We start from the raw sequence: 14,257 nt of genomic DNA on the forward strand, positions 1-14,257 counted from the left end.
ATTAAATGATACGCATTTCTAACAGGCAAAAAGGCAAAATCTAAATCTCTGCCAGTAGATTCTCTACTGCTAGTACAAAATGTGATGCTTTTGGAATGTAAAGATAATTAATATATTAATAGAATGGGGAAAAAAGTTTAATTCCTTGATCATGAATGCCACTTACAAAGCTCAGTACTGAGTAAAAGCACAGGATTTTTTGGTGTCTGGTCTGAGTTTGTATCCAAATGCGAGAGAGCTTAATAGAAAGCTTCTTTGATGGTCCAGAATTGTGTACTTGAAGTACATTGGCTGAGTTTTTAATAGTATTTAGTAAATATGGAGGATTTCTGGTGATTTCTGCTTGCTCTATATTTTAACTTTATGAGGAAAAGGTGCAGTAAGCTCTGAAAATCTTATTGATCAAATTTCTGCATGGAATCGATTACTTAAATATTTTACAGATACCGATTTAGCAAATGGTACCAAGCTTAGGGTATGTCTACACTACGAAATTAGGTCGAATTTATAGAAGTCAGTTTTGTAGAAAGCATTTTTATACAGTCGATTGTGTGTGTCTCCACACAAATACTCTAAGGGCGGAGTGTGTCCACAGTACCGAGGCAACCATCGACTTCTGGAGCGTTGCACTGTGGGTAGCTATACCACAGTTCCTGCAGTCTCTGGTGCCCATTTGAATTCTGGGTAGAAATCCCAATGCCTGATGGGGCAAAAACATTGTCGCGGGTGGTTCTGGGTACATATCGTCAGGCCCCTCCCCCCCCGTGAAAGCAAGGGCAGACAATTGTTTCGCACCTTTTTTCCTGGGTTACCCATGCAGACACCATACTATGGCAAGCATGGAGCCCGCTCAGCTCACCGTCACCATATGTCTCCTGGGTGCTGGCAGACGCGGTACTGCATTGCTACACAGCAGCAGCTCATTGCCTTTTGGCAGCAGACAGTGCAGTATGACTGGTAGCCATCGTCGCCACACTCCAGGGTGCTCTTTTAGCTGACTTCGGTGAGGTCGGTCAGGGGCGCCTGGGCAGACATGGGAGTGACTCAGCCAAGTCATTTCCCTTTTAAGTTTCATCTCATGGAGATTCAGTCCTGCCAGCAGTCATACTGCACCCTCTGCTGCCAGCAAGATGTATAAAGATAGATGAAGTGGATCAAAACAAGAAATAGACCAGATTTGTTTTGTATTCATTTGTATTCATTTTCTCCCCCCTCCCTCCCTCCGTGAAATCAACAGCCTGCTAAACCCAGGATTTTGAGTTCTATCCTTGAGGGGGCCATTCTATTTTTCCTTGATGCAAAGCCACCCCCTTTGTTGATTTTAATTCCCTGTAAGCCATGTTGTCAGTCGCCCCTCCCTCCATCAGAGCAATGGCAGACAATCGTTTTGTGCCTTTTTTCAGTGTAGACGCCATAGCACTGGGAACATGGAGCCTGCTCAGATCACCACGGCAATTCTGAGCACTATAAACACCACGTGCATTATCCAGCAGGATATGCAGAACCATAACCTGCAAGAAAAGCGAAACCAGGCGAGGAGAAGGCGACTGCAGTGCGGTGATGAGAGTGATGAGGACATGGACATAGACTTCTCACAAAGTAGGGGCCCCTGCAATGTGCACATCATGGTGTCAATTGGGCAGGTTCATGGCGTGAAACACCGATTCTGGGCCCGGGAAACAACCACAGACTGGTGGGACTGCATAGTGTTGCAGGTCTGGGATGATTCCCAATGGCTGCAAAATTTTCACATGTGTAAGGGCACTTTCATGGAACTTTGTGACTTGCTTTCCCCTGCCCTGAAGCGCAAGAATACCAAGATGAGAGCAGCCCTCACAGTTGAGAAGTGAGTGGCAATAGCCCTGTGGAAGCTTGCAACGCCAGACAGCTACCGGTCAGTCGGGAATCAATTTGGAGTGGGCAAATCTACTGTGGGGGCTGCTGTGATGCAAGTAGCCAACACAATCACTGAGCTGCTGCTATCAAGGGTAGTGACTCTGGGAAATGTGCAGGTCATAGTGGATGGCTTTGCTGCAATGGGATTCCCTAACTGTGATGAGGCAATAGACGGAACCCATATCCCTATCTTGGCACTAGAGCACCAAGACAGCGAGTACATAAACCGAAAGGGGTACTTTTCAATGGTGGAGGAAGGAAGCACCGAGTGGGGTGGTGGAGGTGGGAAGGACAAGGCCACACAGCACTTTAAAACCTATTGAATGCCAGCCTTCTGTTGCTTGGGCAATCCTCTGGGGTGGAGTGGCTGGGTGGCCGGAGGCCCCCCCACACCGCGTTCTTGGGCATCTGGGTGAGGAGGCTATGGAACTTGGGGAGAAGGGCGGCTGGTTACACAGGGGCTGTAGCAGCAGTCTGTGCTCCTGCTGCCTTTCCTGTAGCTCAACCATACGCTGGAGCATATGAGTTTGATCCTCTAGCAGCCTGAGCATTGAATCCTGCCTTCTTTCAGCAAGCTGACGCCACCTACCATCTTCAGCCCGCCACCTCTCCTCGCGGTCATACTGTGTTTTCCTGCACTCTGAGATTGTCTGCCTCCACGTATTTTGCTGTGCTGTCAGTGTGGGAGGACAGCAAGAGATCAGAGAACATTTCATTGTGAGTGCGGTTTTTTCGCCTTCTAATCTTCGCTAGCCTTTGGGAAGGAGAAACATATGCAGCTGGTGGAGGGGAAAAAAAGGGAGAGTGGTAGTTAAAAAGACAGATTTTATAGAACAATGGGTACACTTTTTCACGGTAAACCTTGCTGTTAACATTACATAGCACATGTGCTTTCATTACAAGGTCGCATTTTGCCTCTTTTTGAGGGTATGCTAGTTTGGTGTGAGAGATCACTCATGCAGGGCCAGGCAACAGAATTCGGCTTGCAGGCAGCCATGGTAAGCCACAGTCTGGGCTTCTTTAACCTTCATAACATGTGGGAATGGTTTCAAACAGCAGTGCCCTCATTTCCATACGAAGTAGCCGTGGGGTTGGCCTTTTAAAATGGGTTGGCAATTTAAAAGGAGGAGCTGCGGTTTCCGGGTTAACGTGCAGCAGAAACCCAACTAATCCCCCCCCACCCACCCACACACACAATTCTCTGGGATGATGGCTTCAGCCCTCCCCCCACCGCGTGGCTAACAGTGGAGAAGATTTCTGTTCAGCCACAGGCAAACAGCCCAGCAGGAACAGGCACCTCTGAACGTCCACTTACTAAAACCACCCTATTTCAACCAGGTGACCATGAATGATCTCACTCTCCTGAGGGTAACACAGAGAAATAAAGAACGGATGTTGTTTGAATGCCAGCAAACACCGGGACCAAACGCTGCAATGCTTTGTTCTGCAATGATTCCCAACTACGTGCTACTGGCCTGGCGTGGTAAAGTGTCCTACCATGAAGGATGGAATAAGGCTGCCCTCCCCAGAAACCTTTTGCAAAGGCTTTGGGAGTACATCCAGGAGAGCTTTATGGAGATGTCCCTGGAGGATTTCCACTCCACCCCCAGACACATTAACAGACTTTTCCAGTAGCTGTACTAGCCTCAAATGCCAGGACAAATTAATCATTAAACACTCTTGCTTTTAAACCATGAATAATATTTACAAAGGTACACTCACCAGAGGTCCCTTCTCCGCCTTCAGGGTCCGGGAGATTGCCTTGGGTGGGTTCGGGGGGTACTGGCTCCAGGTCCAGGGTGATAAACAGATCCTGGCAGTTGAGGAAACCAGTTTCTCCGCTTCTTTGCTGTGAGCTATCTACAACCTCCTCCTCATCATCATCTTCCTCGCCCCCAAAACCTGCTTCCGTGTTGCCTCCCACTCCTTGGATGGAGTCAAAGCACAGGGTTGGGGTAGTGGTGGCTGCACCCCCTAGAATGGCATGCAGCTCATCATAGAAGCGGCATGTCTGGGGCTCTGAACCGAAGTGGCCATTTGCCTCTCTGGTTTTTTTGGTAGGTTTGCCTGAGCTCCTTAATTTTCACGCGGGTCCCTGTTATAGCCTCTGTCCTTCATGCCATTGGAGATTTTTGCAAATATTTTGGCATTTCATCATTTTGAACGGAGTTCTGCCATCACGGATTCTTCTCCCTATACAGCGATCAGATCCCGTACCTCCCGTTCTGTCCATGCTGGAGCTCTTCGGCGATTCTGGGACTGCATGGTTTCCTGTGCTGATGGGCTCTGCAGTGTGACCTGCGCAGGTGAGCTTGCCATGCTGGTCTAACAGGAAATGAGATTCAAAAGTTTGCGGGCCTTTTCCTGCCTACTTGGCCAGTGCATCTGAGTTGAGAGTGCTGTCCAGAGCGGTCACAACTGAGCACTCTGGGATAGCTCCCAGAGGCCAATACCGTTGAATTGCGTCCACAGTACCCCAAATTCAACCCGACAAGGCCGATTTCAGCACTAATCCCCTCGTCGGGGGTGGAGTAAAGAAATCAATTATAAGAGACCTTTAAGTTGAAAAAAAAGGCTTCGTCGTGTGGACGGACGGGTGCAGGGTTAAATCGAGGTAACGCTGCTAAATTCGACCTAAACTTGTAGTGTGGAGGAGGCCTTAGACTAGCTTGGGAGAAGCAGAATAAGGCTCTTTCAAGCATGCTAGTGGATATGTGTGAATTTTAATTTTAAAAATTTGTCACAAAATTTGTACAATTAAAAAAATTATCATGCTGCATTCCAATTTTCAATGCATAAATCTTTTCAGGACAGGGGTCTTAATTGGCGTTTTCATAGTTACAATAGTTTATTTTCTTTAGGAGAATTGAGTTTCACTTCAGTTTTCTTGCCATACTACATTCAGCGTTACATACTAAGTACAGGATTCAAATGTGAACCCCTTCTTTGCATTCTACTCCATCAGCTAGTGCTAGTGAGTGGATTGCCCCATTCTTGGATGTACTAATAATACTTCTGACATAAGAATAAAATATCTTAGCACATACTTTGTTTTTTTGACAATTTTCCCCTGTGCATTATAGATTAGCTTAATTTTGAGAGCTTGTTTGATTGGCAGAAAGACAAGTTTATAGACAGACAAGTGGCTGTTTCCCCGCAGAGTTGGAATGGATTAAAATAACATTGTGGAAGGCTCGCATTCATGTGTTGTTTCACTGGTGCAAGCACACCTCTCAGTGGCCTTTCAGTTCGTTGCAGCAGGATGCATATCTAAACATTTCAGAAGTAGGAAATGCTTACCAGCCACCCTCCATATGGGGAAAGTGTTACTTGCTCAAGTAACTTTATTTGGTTTGGTTTGTGTTATTTTAATTAATTTTATTCTGATTGTGTGATGGAGCAGTTTGCTACGTAAGAATTTACTGAGAAGCATGAGTTATAATATCCTGCTGTACAAAAGTGTTTGTGTTGGAAGTCTTATTCCTTCATATTTAGTTACAACATAGGCCTTTGTCTTGTATCAAATTAGTATTAAAGCACTTATCCTACACCTCATCCTGTATGTTTTGTTCTTGCTACATTTTTAATACAAAAAACTATTTTACAAATGTTTTAGACACTATTTTTAAGGAAGTGTTGTTAGAACTACTTTGTGTAATCTCTTCACCTGTAAAGCTAGCATGCATACTGTGAATGACATAGGACTTGGAAGAAGATAAAAATAATAATATGAAGTATTTGTTCATATCTCTTAGGTACATTACAATAAAATCATAATGTTGTGATGTTAAAATCCAGGATCTTGTCAGGGCAAGAAACAAGTGCTATAGACCATTGGAAAGAGGTGAACCAGCTCTCCCATTTGAAATGACTTTCCCATGGATTGTCACTCAGGATTCAACATGAGGCCGTCAGCACGAAAAGCTCAGGCCTCTACCATTTGAGCCAGAGGAGTAACAGTACAGTATGTAGGAGCAATAGTAGGTTCTACTCTAGTCACTAAAGGGGGATATGACATGGTTATCCTGCATGTTACATGTTGTATATTTATTTCCAGACCAGATGGTTCACAAGGTACTGAATGTTAAATATTTTTCTTGCCCAGAACTAAATGCTGCAAGTACTGGATATCCTATTTTTGGGTGGAAAGAAGTAATTTTGTAGTATGTTATTTTCTGAAAAATACATTTATTTTCCTAAATGGTGGTATTTTACCTGAAAACTGTTTAGAAGCATACAGTGTAAGCATGTATGCCATGTGGAATGGTTTATTTTATACATTTTTAAGAAAAGAAAAGAGAAAATAGTTCTGGCTAAGGTGGATTAGAGGGTAGTGTGCAAGCAAGGTATACATGGTGATGCCATTTATTGCCTTCATGTCAACACAGTATACAGCTAGGGTTGTCCTGGAGTCTCCCGGAATTAAAGATTAATCTTTAATTAAAGATTGTCATGTGCTGAAAACTCTGGGACTACGTCCAAGCCAAATTGGCAACAGTGTAAATAGCATATACATGTATTATATTATGGTGGAGCAGTAGCTAAACTATAGGCAACATTATATCAGTTTTCAGTTCAATAGGAGTCTTTACCCTTTATATGATGTGTGTACTTTTGTATATATTATATTAATTTAGTGTATAGATAATGTATGTAACTATAATAAAATTTACCAATGCTAATATGAATGCTGGGCTTCAAGATAAGTGGCACTAGTTTCCCATCAATACAATTCTCCTTTTCCAAGGTTCTTGATCTGTAGTTGGATTTTTTAGAGTTCAATTCTTCAAGGTACAGAACTGCAACTCACATTCAGGTCAATAGAAATTTTGAGGTTGTTCAGGGCCTTGCAGTATTGGGTGTTCAGCAGTGATGGACCTACAGAGAAATTGGTTGGCTGGTTTTAGATGCAGTCCCAGTGAGTGAAAGTAGCAATATTTCTCATCCAGTTTATTTTGTATATATGTATTTATCTCCTCTGTTTTGTTTTTATTTTTCAGCATTATGTGTATGGCATTTATATCACAATTTTTCCTGTCTTGTTATACATAAATGCCATTCTCTGTTGCAACAAAATTTTGGGACATGGTTTCCCTTGACAGAAAAATCTCTGATAAAAACATCATATGAGCTGCTTGCTTTGTGGCAATTTGTATTGTAATTAAGGTATTGTGAATGAAGAAAAGAACATAAAATATCAGCAATAATTTCAACATGTATTCAATACATTTTGCCTAATTTCAAACCCACTCAAGTATCACAAGTTTGAAACTAAGAACAGAGCTTGAACCTTCTGAGGCTTGCGTTCTGTTTGGCACTGGAATTTTGCCAATTCCTGTCTTTTTGCTATCAGTACCTTGCCGTGGGCTAAGACACGTGGATTTCTACATCTGGCAGGGCACTAACTTTCATCCCATCACATAGTTAAAAAGGGGAAGAGAAGCATCTCCATGACCTTTGGGTAGGATGACAGATGAAATGCAACCCTTTTCCCTGCCCTATGTCAGGAAGAGATGGTGGAGATCCATAAATGCTTTCTGTCATTCAAGGGACCAGGGAGTGAAGTTCTCACAACCCTTGAGAGCCATGTCCATCTGCACTCACCCACCCCAAAAGGCTCCAGGTACCATACCCACTTTCTTACCAGTGTTGTTCGATGGGTTGGGTGTAGTTAGCATTTTATGTTCCCCTCTAGCACTTTCTATAGGACGCATATTGCTTTACCGCGCATTTTCTGTCTTCAAGTAGCCTGGCAAAAAGTCTACTACACCCTACCATCAAAGGGAGACTGTTCTGGTGAGCAGGCAGGGGAGGAAGACTGGTCGTTCAACACTTCATCGAGCAGCAGCAAAACACGGGAAAATAATTTTGACTATGTTCCACAGTGCTATGAAAAGCCCCAAGAGACCAAGGCAATTCATAGTGTATGAGAAGCTTAGGGAGTTTGGGCAAAGTGTTGTGAAATATTCACTCTTTTTTTTTCTCCAGCATGACTGAGGGTGCAGTGCAGTCCTTCCCTGCCTGATGATGGGGGCTATGGGAATGGTTTGAAAGCTTTGGATTTCCAAAAACACAGACTTACTTTGTGAAAAACAGAACTCTTGGAGAAATAGTTGGAAATTTTTACAAGGTTCACTTGTTCCTATTTAGATTTTTTTTGGAAAAGTGTTGATTTGTTTTTGTACTTTAAAATAAAAAAGAAAATTAAACCCTACAAAAATACAATACAATACTGTGGTGAAGGAACAATGTTAATGCCACAAATGAAATATGAACTTAAATGAAGATGTTCCTTTTTAAAATAAGTCGTATGGCTTGACCTAAAGTCCATTGAAGTCAGCGGAAAAACTTGCATTGACTTCAGTGAGTTTTGAAATAGGCCCTTTGTGAATTATATACAGTGTAAACCCAGGATTTCAACTTTCAGTAGTTTTCTTGCTTTTGTGAGAATAATTCAGGTACTCCACATTATCTAGACATAGTTTGGTAATTTAAGAAGGTCTGTGTACTTAAGTGTGCTATTTTTTGTGTGTGCACACTCTTTCACACCCTCTGGGCATATTAGTATGTAAATGCATACATTTCAGATAACACTAATAAACCTGTGTAACTTGTCATTGTGTAATGGTAAAAATGATGGTACGCTATGAAGCATGCTTGAAAGCCTGGTAAAATAATCCTATCTGGTGTATCTATAAAAATATATTTTCTCAGGTTAAATTGCTTTTGTTCTCACAAATATTATCTTTGAATGTGTAATAAAGTTAATACCCTATTGGATACATTGCTTTATAGTAATTAAAGTAAAATATTCAAGTATTTAGCCATTCGATTTTAATCTGTTTACAAACATGTTAATTCACAGTTGTTTTTCGTTGCTTGTTATGTCAATATTTCATGAGTTTGTTGACATTATATTTTATTTTTTAACAAATCTTAATTTAGAAAGATGCAGTTAAACATTTCAGTTGGCATGATTGTCTTTAAAGAAAAGCAAACATAATTTTTTTTTATAAATCTGCATTCTTGGCTCTGTCTCTAAAACTGTTTGTTTTTATTAGACCACAGGGAACTTTAAAGTTAAGCTTCTATGTTTGCACCTGACTACATATCATGAAAAAGGATATAGTTCCACACCTATATCCTTGTGAAGTAGAATCCTTCCTAATTTCACTGTGTTCCTTAAAGGAACAGTACGTAGAACAACAACCTTACGATTATTGCTACTCACATTTTAAAAATACTTTTTAGAACAAACTACAGTAATTTTAAAATGCCAACATTCGTGTTGAGATATTTGCTTGTCTTTAACTTAACGCCACCCCGAAAAAAAACAAACTGCAAGTTTTGTAACCTGTGATCTGATACTGCTCGTGTACCTCACATCCCAATTCTCTGATTTACTGTCCGCTACCAAACAGCAGATTACTTATGTGTTGAGCATAAGCAAGCAGTAGAAAACAAGTGTAGCACACTTTTTACCTGTATATGAGGAAAAATATTAAATTGGGATCATATTTACTGTTTTAAAAGGTAAATGCATGTTATGGAAGCATTTGCATTTCTATAAATTTGAAGAAATGAAGTCCATATGTGTCTAGAACAGTGCTACTGTGCCAATAATAGTTATCTGCTGTATGTATTTTTCTAGGACATATTGAACTTTACATGTGCATGAGGAATGAATACATTATGATGGGTTTCAGAGTAGCAGCCGTGTTTGTCTGTATTCGCAAAAAGAAAAGGAGTACTTGTGGCACCTTAGAGACTAACAATTTGTTAGTCTCTAAGGTGCCACAAGTACTCCTTTACTTTTTACTTTATGATGGTTCTCATGTCTTGATTTGGGTACCCGTTAGACTAATGGTGGTAGTTTAGGAGCTTCTTGAAATACATTTTGAGAGTACATTTATTGGGAACAATAAAGGAGATCATACACTGATGAAGATTGTCATTTAACCTTTTTCTTTTGTTCAGTTGTTTTTCCGAGGGCCGGGCCCTTATTACCACATTTGACATGCTGAACTGTTAAAACATCTTTCAACAAATACAGCTTTTTTAGAGTTTCTTTAGTATCTTTAAACACTAGATGGAGCTATGTGCCAACAGTGGATCTCTAAAATAACAGGTGACAATACTGGCTATCCAGTCTCCCAGAAACCCCGTATATATAATTGAAAGTGCTTTCATGCCTATGATTCTATATTACATGTTCAAAAAACGCATGAAGTATTAAAACTTTTTTTGAAATGTATTGTACAAGTCATGGACGCTGATCCTGCACTGAGACACTAAGGCCTGGTCTACACTGAGGGGGATCGATCTAAGATACGCAAGCAACTTCAGCTATGAGAATAGCGTAGCTGAAGTCAACGTATCTTAGATCGACTTAGAATCACTTGCTTCGCGTCCTCGCGTCACGGGATCGACGGCCGCCACTCCCCTGTCGACTCTGCTTCCTCCTCTCCCCCTGGTGGATTTCCGGAGTCAACGGCAGAGCGATCGGGGATCAATGTATCGCGTCTACACTAGACACGATAAATCGATCCCTGATAGATTGATCACTACCCGCCAATCCGGCGGGTAGTGTAGACGTAGCCTAAGGCTCTGATATCCATTTAGCCTTTGAGTTTTTAACTGAAAATGCAGATACAACTGCAGAAAATAGGTCAGCAAAAAACTGCGCACTTTGTTGTGCCTGATGCATATTCATACCCTCAACTTAAAAAACAAGTAGTGTGAATAGGCTCGAATGAATTTGGTTTGTTACCAAATGAAGCTAAATCCATATTGACCACTCTTAACGTGATTTAAGAGTGTCCACACAAGGGGAGTTATGCTAATTTAACAAAATACATTTTGAAACCAATTTAGTTAAAATGGTGCCATTTCTGTGTGTTGACACAAGCTATGAGAGTGAAACAACATCTAAAGAGCAGGATGATGTGGTTACAGTGATGCTACAGTTCTTTTATATTTTTACTCGGAGGGGGGGAACCAAGGTTTTCTTGAAATTGCTGTCTGAAAGAATGTAAATATATAGTATTGATTGGAAAAAAAATCTGTCGTTCTAAAGATCAGTGTCTAAAACTTTAAATTTGGACTGTTTTGGTGTTTTCTGAAAAGAAATTAAATACAGTGCATCTCTTATTTGATGCTCTTGGTCATTCATATTTTTCTCAGAAAATCTGGAAATTGATTGAGTCCCAACTGTCCTACATCTGAATAACATCATAGTACAATAACACTTTTGTACAGTATCTGATATCCCAAAAATAAGGGATTCATTTATGTCCAAATGTTACAGATTTGGGTTACTACTGTGCAGTAATAGTGAATTGCAAGCTGAAGTAGTGTCAGAAAGTGAGTCTCTGCACACTGCTATTTATGCAAGTAAAACAAATACATTCAAGGCATGATGTTACACATGAGACAGTGAAAGGTAATGTTTTGGCATTTGTCAAAAAGAAATTTAACAGAACAAGTTAGTTTTCTCAGAACACCATCTTTGGTTTGTGTTCTTTGAAGGTTGAAGCACACTTGCTTTTACTCACATATTACGATTTTGCAGACTAACTTTATGGAATATTTTTTGTAGCACAATTCAGTGCTATTTCACAGCAGCATTAGCCAGTCATATTTAGGAATTTGTTACTTTGAATAGAGTTTTGGGGTGAAACTATCATGATTTCTTATATGAAGCATTTCTTATATATAAAACATCCTTGTGCATGGGCGGGCAAGTGAAAAATGACATTTAACATTTTTCTAGGAGTGAAGTACAGAGACGTTTTTCTGGAAAGCATACTATTCTGAAAAGCTTTTCAGAACTTAGAAAAATGGTTTTAGAATTTTTAGTTGCATATACATCTTTTCTTAGAGAGAAGCTTATCTTGGAATGAAAACGAAGTATAAGGGTTTTCTTCCATTATTTCTGGCTTACCTTTGTCATAACATCACTACCTCTGGCTAAATGTTTTTTGTATTTTGTGAAAATAACAAAAGACTCATACCCAGTAGTTTGTCACCACTTAGATGGAGCTTTAAAAATCCCTAATGTAGCATTCATTCTAACAGATTTATTTGCCTGATTTAGAACCAAACAGGATTCAAAATGACTGTTTTTCTTCTTGGATCATAGCACATACTGCTCTTTTTCGACAATAATATGGTATGAAATTTAAGTCAGATGTTAATCTACTAACTGTATGCAGAGTGCTGCCCAATAACTGGAGGAAAGAACAATCTGAACATTATTATGACATCTTCAAGGCTGTAATAGATTATTTGACTTCATTGTTCTGCAAGTTGCGAGTGAATTTAATGATTTTGAAATTGGATTCACTAACTGCGATGGCTTGGCGTAGACAAATGGCAGAGATACTGGGCAAGCTTTCCCTCTTAGCTCTACTAATGTACTTGAATTTTGACCTATATTGTTGGTGTTATTGCAGTGATAATCAGTTGTGTCAATTTTCTACATGTGGAAGTTCTGTGATGTAGAGACCTTGGATGAGGCCACAAAATTCATTTTTCATTTATCTTTAGCATTGACCTTGTGTGAAAAGATCACCTAAAATAACATCACCACCTAATTCCTCACGCAGTGTATGTACGTACAATCTAATGGGGAAAGGGTGTTCTTACTTAAGGAATTACCAGCATTTGTAGGCCCGGTATTTTCTGTCCCAAAACTACCTGTGGCTAGGCTACAGTTTTTGTAAAGTACTGGTATAAGGCACTGCCCAGAGGCAACACTAATTAATTATTTATTTTAGATTTATATGCACGTCCTAAAAATGAGCATCGATATGTATGCAGTAATTACCCCGGACAAAGGTTAAACTTAACTCCAAATTTAGTTTAGACAGGCCAGAAAAATGCAGGTTGATTTCTTGTCTCTTCTATGTTATTACAGAATTCCACTCCAGGACTTTCTTTAATGAATCTTTCTTAATTTGAAAAGAAAATTGCAGAACCTCTGTATCACTATCTTTTATGCATAGTCTAACAGTAATACTAAGAATAGATAGGTTTCAGAGTAGCAGCCGTGTTAGTATGTATCCGCAAAAAGAAAAGGAGTACTTGTGGCACCTTAGAGACGAACAAATTTATTTGAGCATAAGCTTTCATGAGCTACAGCTCACTTCATCGGATGCATTCAGTGGAAAATACAGTGAGGAGATTTATATACACAGAGAACATGAAACAATGGCTGTTAGCATACACATTGTAAGGAGAGTGATCAGGTAAGGTGAGCTATTATCAGCAGGAGAGCAGGGGGGGAAAAAAACTTTTGTAGTGATTATCAAGGTGGGCCATTTCCAGCAGTTGACAAGAACATCTGAGGAACAGTGTGGGGGAGGGGAGGAGGATAAACATGGGGAAATAGTTTTACTTTGTGTCATGACCCATCCACTCCTAGTCTTTACTATCTAACCTAAGAATAGATAGTATCAGACACATTCCCGCATCAGTTAACACTATTTCATTGTTTTCAATACTGTCTTTTGCAATAACCTAATATTTCAAAATATGGAATCATCTATATATGTAAGGCTTGGGTGAGCAAATAAATGATTAAAATACCTTGTATCTTGTAATTTTTAGAGGTAATTAGGAAATGAGTGTATAGTTTTGGTTTGTATGTTTTTGTGGATTGGGTGTGAATTAATCACAAATATACAGTTCTGGTTTGAATGCTTAATTATTCAAATTAGCTCAATTCCTGTTTCATTATTTTATTTAAATGGCAATAGTTTGAGCAGGTCTTTTCTCTGAATAGTCTGAAGTGAGCTGTCATTGGAAAAAGCTTTAGTATGTTCAGGGTAATGGAAAAATTGCTTTCAGTACATCCTAGCAAAGATCCTGTTTAAAATGGATGACAGCCCGTCACATTCAGTAAAACATCAATCATCAGATTTATTCTAATTCTTTAAGCTGAACATTTCATTCAAGCTTGTAGCTTGTCTTGTCAAACAACCAAGAGCTTCATAGCTTTACCATGGAACATAGAGTTGCACCAGCAGTTCACAGATAAATGCTAAGCTGCAAAAATATTGTTTGTTTTTTTTAACCTTTTCTTTAGTTAACTACAGTGTTCTTTCATACTATTTCTCCCTCTCCTTGTTGGGTTTACCACTAAGGAATTCAATGGGCTTCTTCCTAACCATGCCTCACTCTGACCCAGGGCCACTTCAGACTCAAGGTCACTCATTCTTGGGAATGCTGTTTTTATTCAACAGTCTAGACCACCATGGTTATGACATTCCTCCTGCAACCAGGGAGGCAAGGTGAGCAGCCTCCTTTGATACTAATGCAATTACCAATCCACCATTGGTGCACAAGTGGCATTTACACA

The 14,257-nt window shown here is 40.1% G+C and overlaps 1 protein-coding gene across 3 annotated transcripts in view; it reads left to right on the plus strand.

Moving 5' to 3' along the window:
• The window catches only part of MIPOL1 (mirror-image polydactyly 1), a 284,676-nt gene that overhangs the window by 14,255 nt on the left and 256,164 nt on the right, over positions 1–14,257 (plus strand). Inside the window, exons 1-3 of one of the 3 annotated variants that reach the window (XM_084630964.1) lie at positions 1,851–1,894; positions 2,468–2,613; positions 3,235–4,202. The exons of the other annotated variants lie outside the window; for them this stretch is intronic. The gene's annotated coding sequence lies outside the window, so the exon portion shown is untranslated. Of the gene's footprint in view, positions 1–1,850; positions 1,895–2,467; positions 2,614–3,234; positions 4,203–14,257 lie in introns of those variants that run through there. 3 annotated transcript variants of the gene reach the window in all.

Source organism: Lepidochelys olivacea (genome assembly GCF_965140295.1).
Source record: "Lepidochelys olivacea isolate rLepOli2 genome assembly, chromosome: 6".
NCBI classification, from domain to species: Eukaryota; Metazoa; Chordata; order Testudines; family Cheloniidae; genus Lepidochelys; species Lepidochelys olivacea.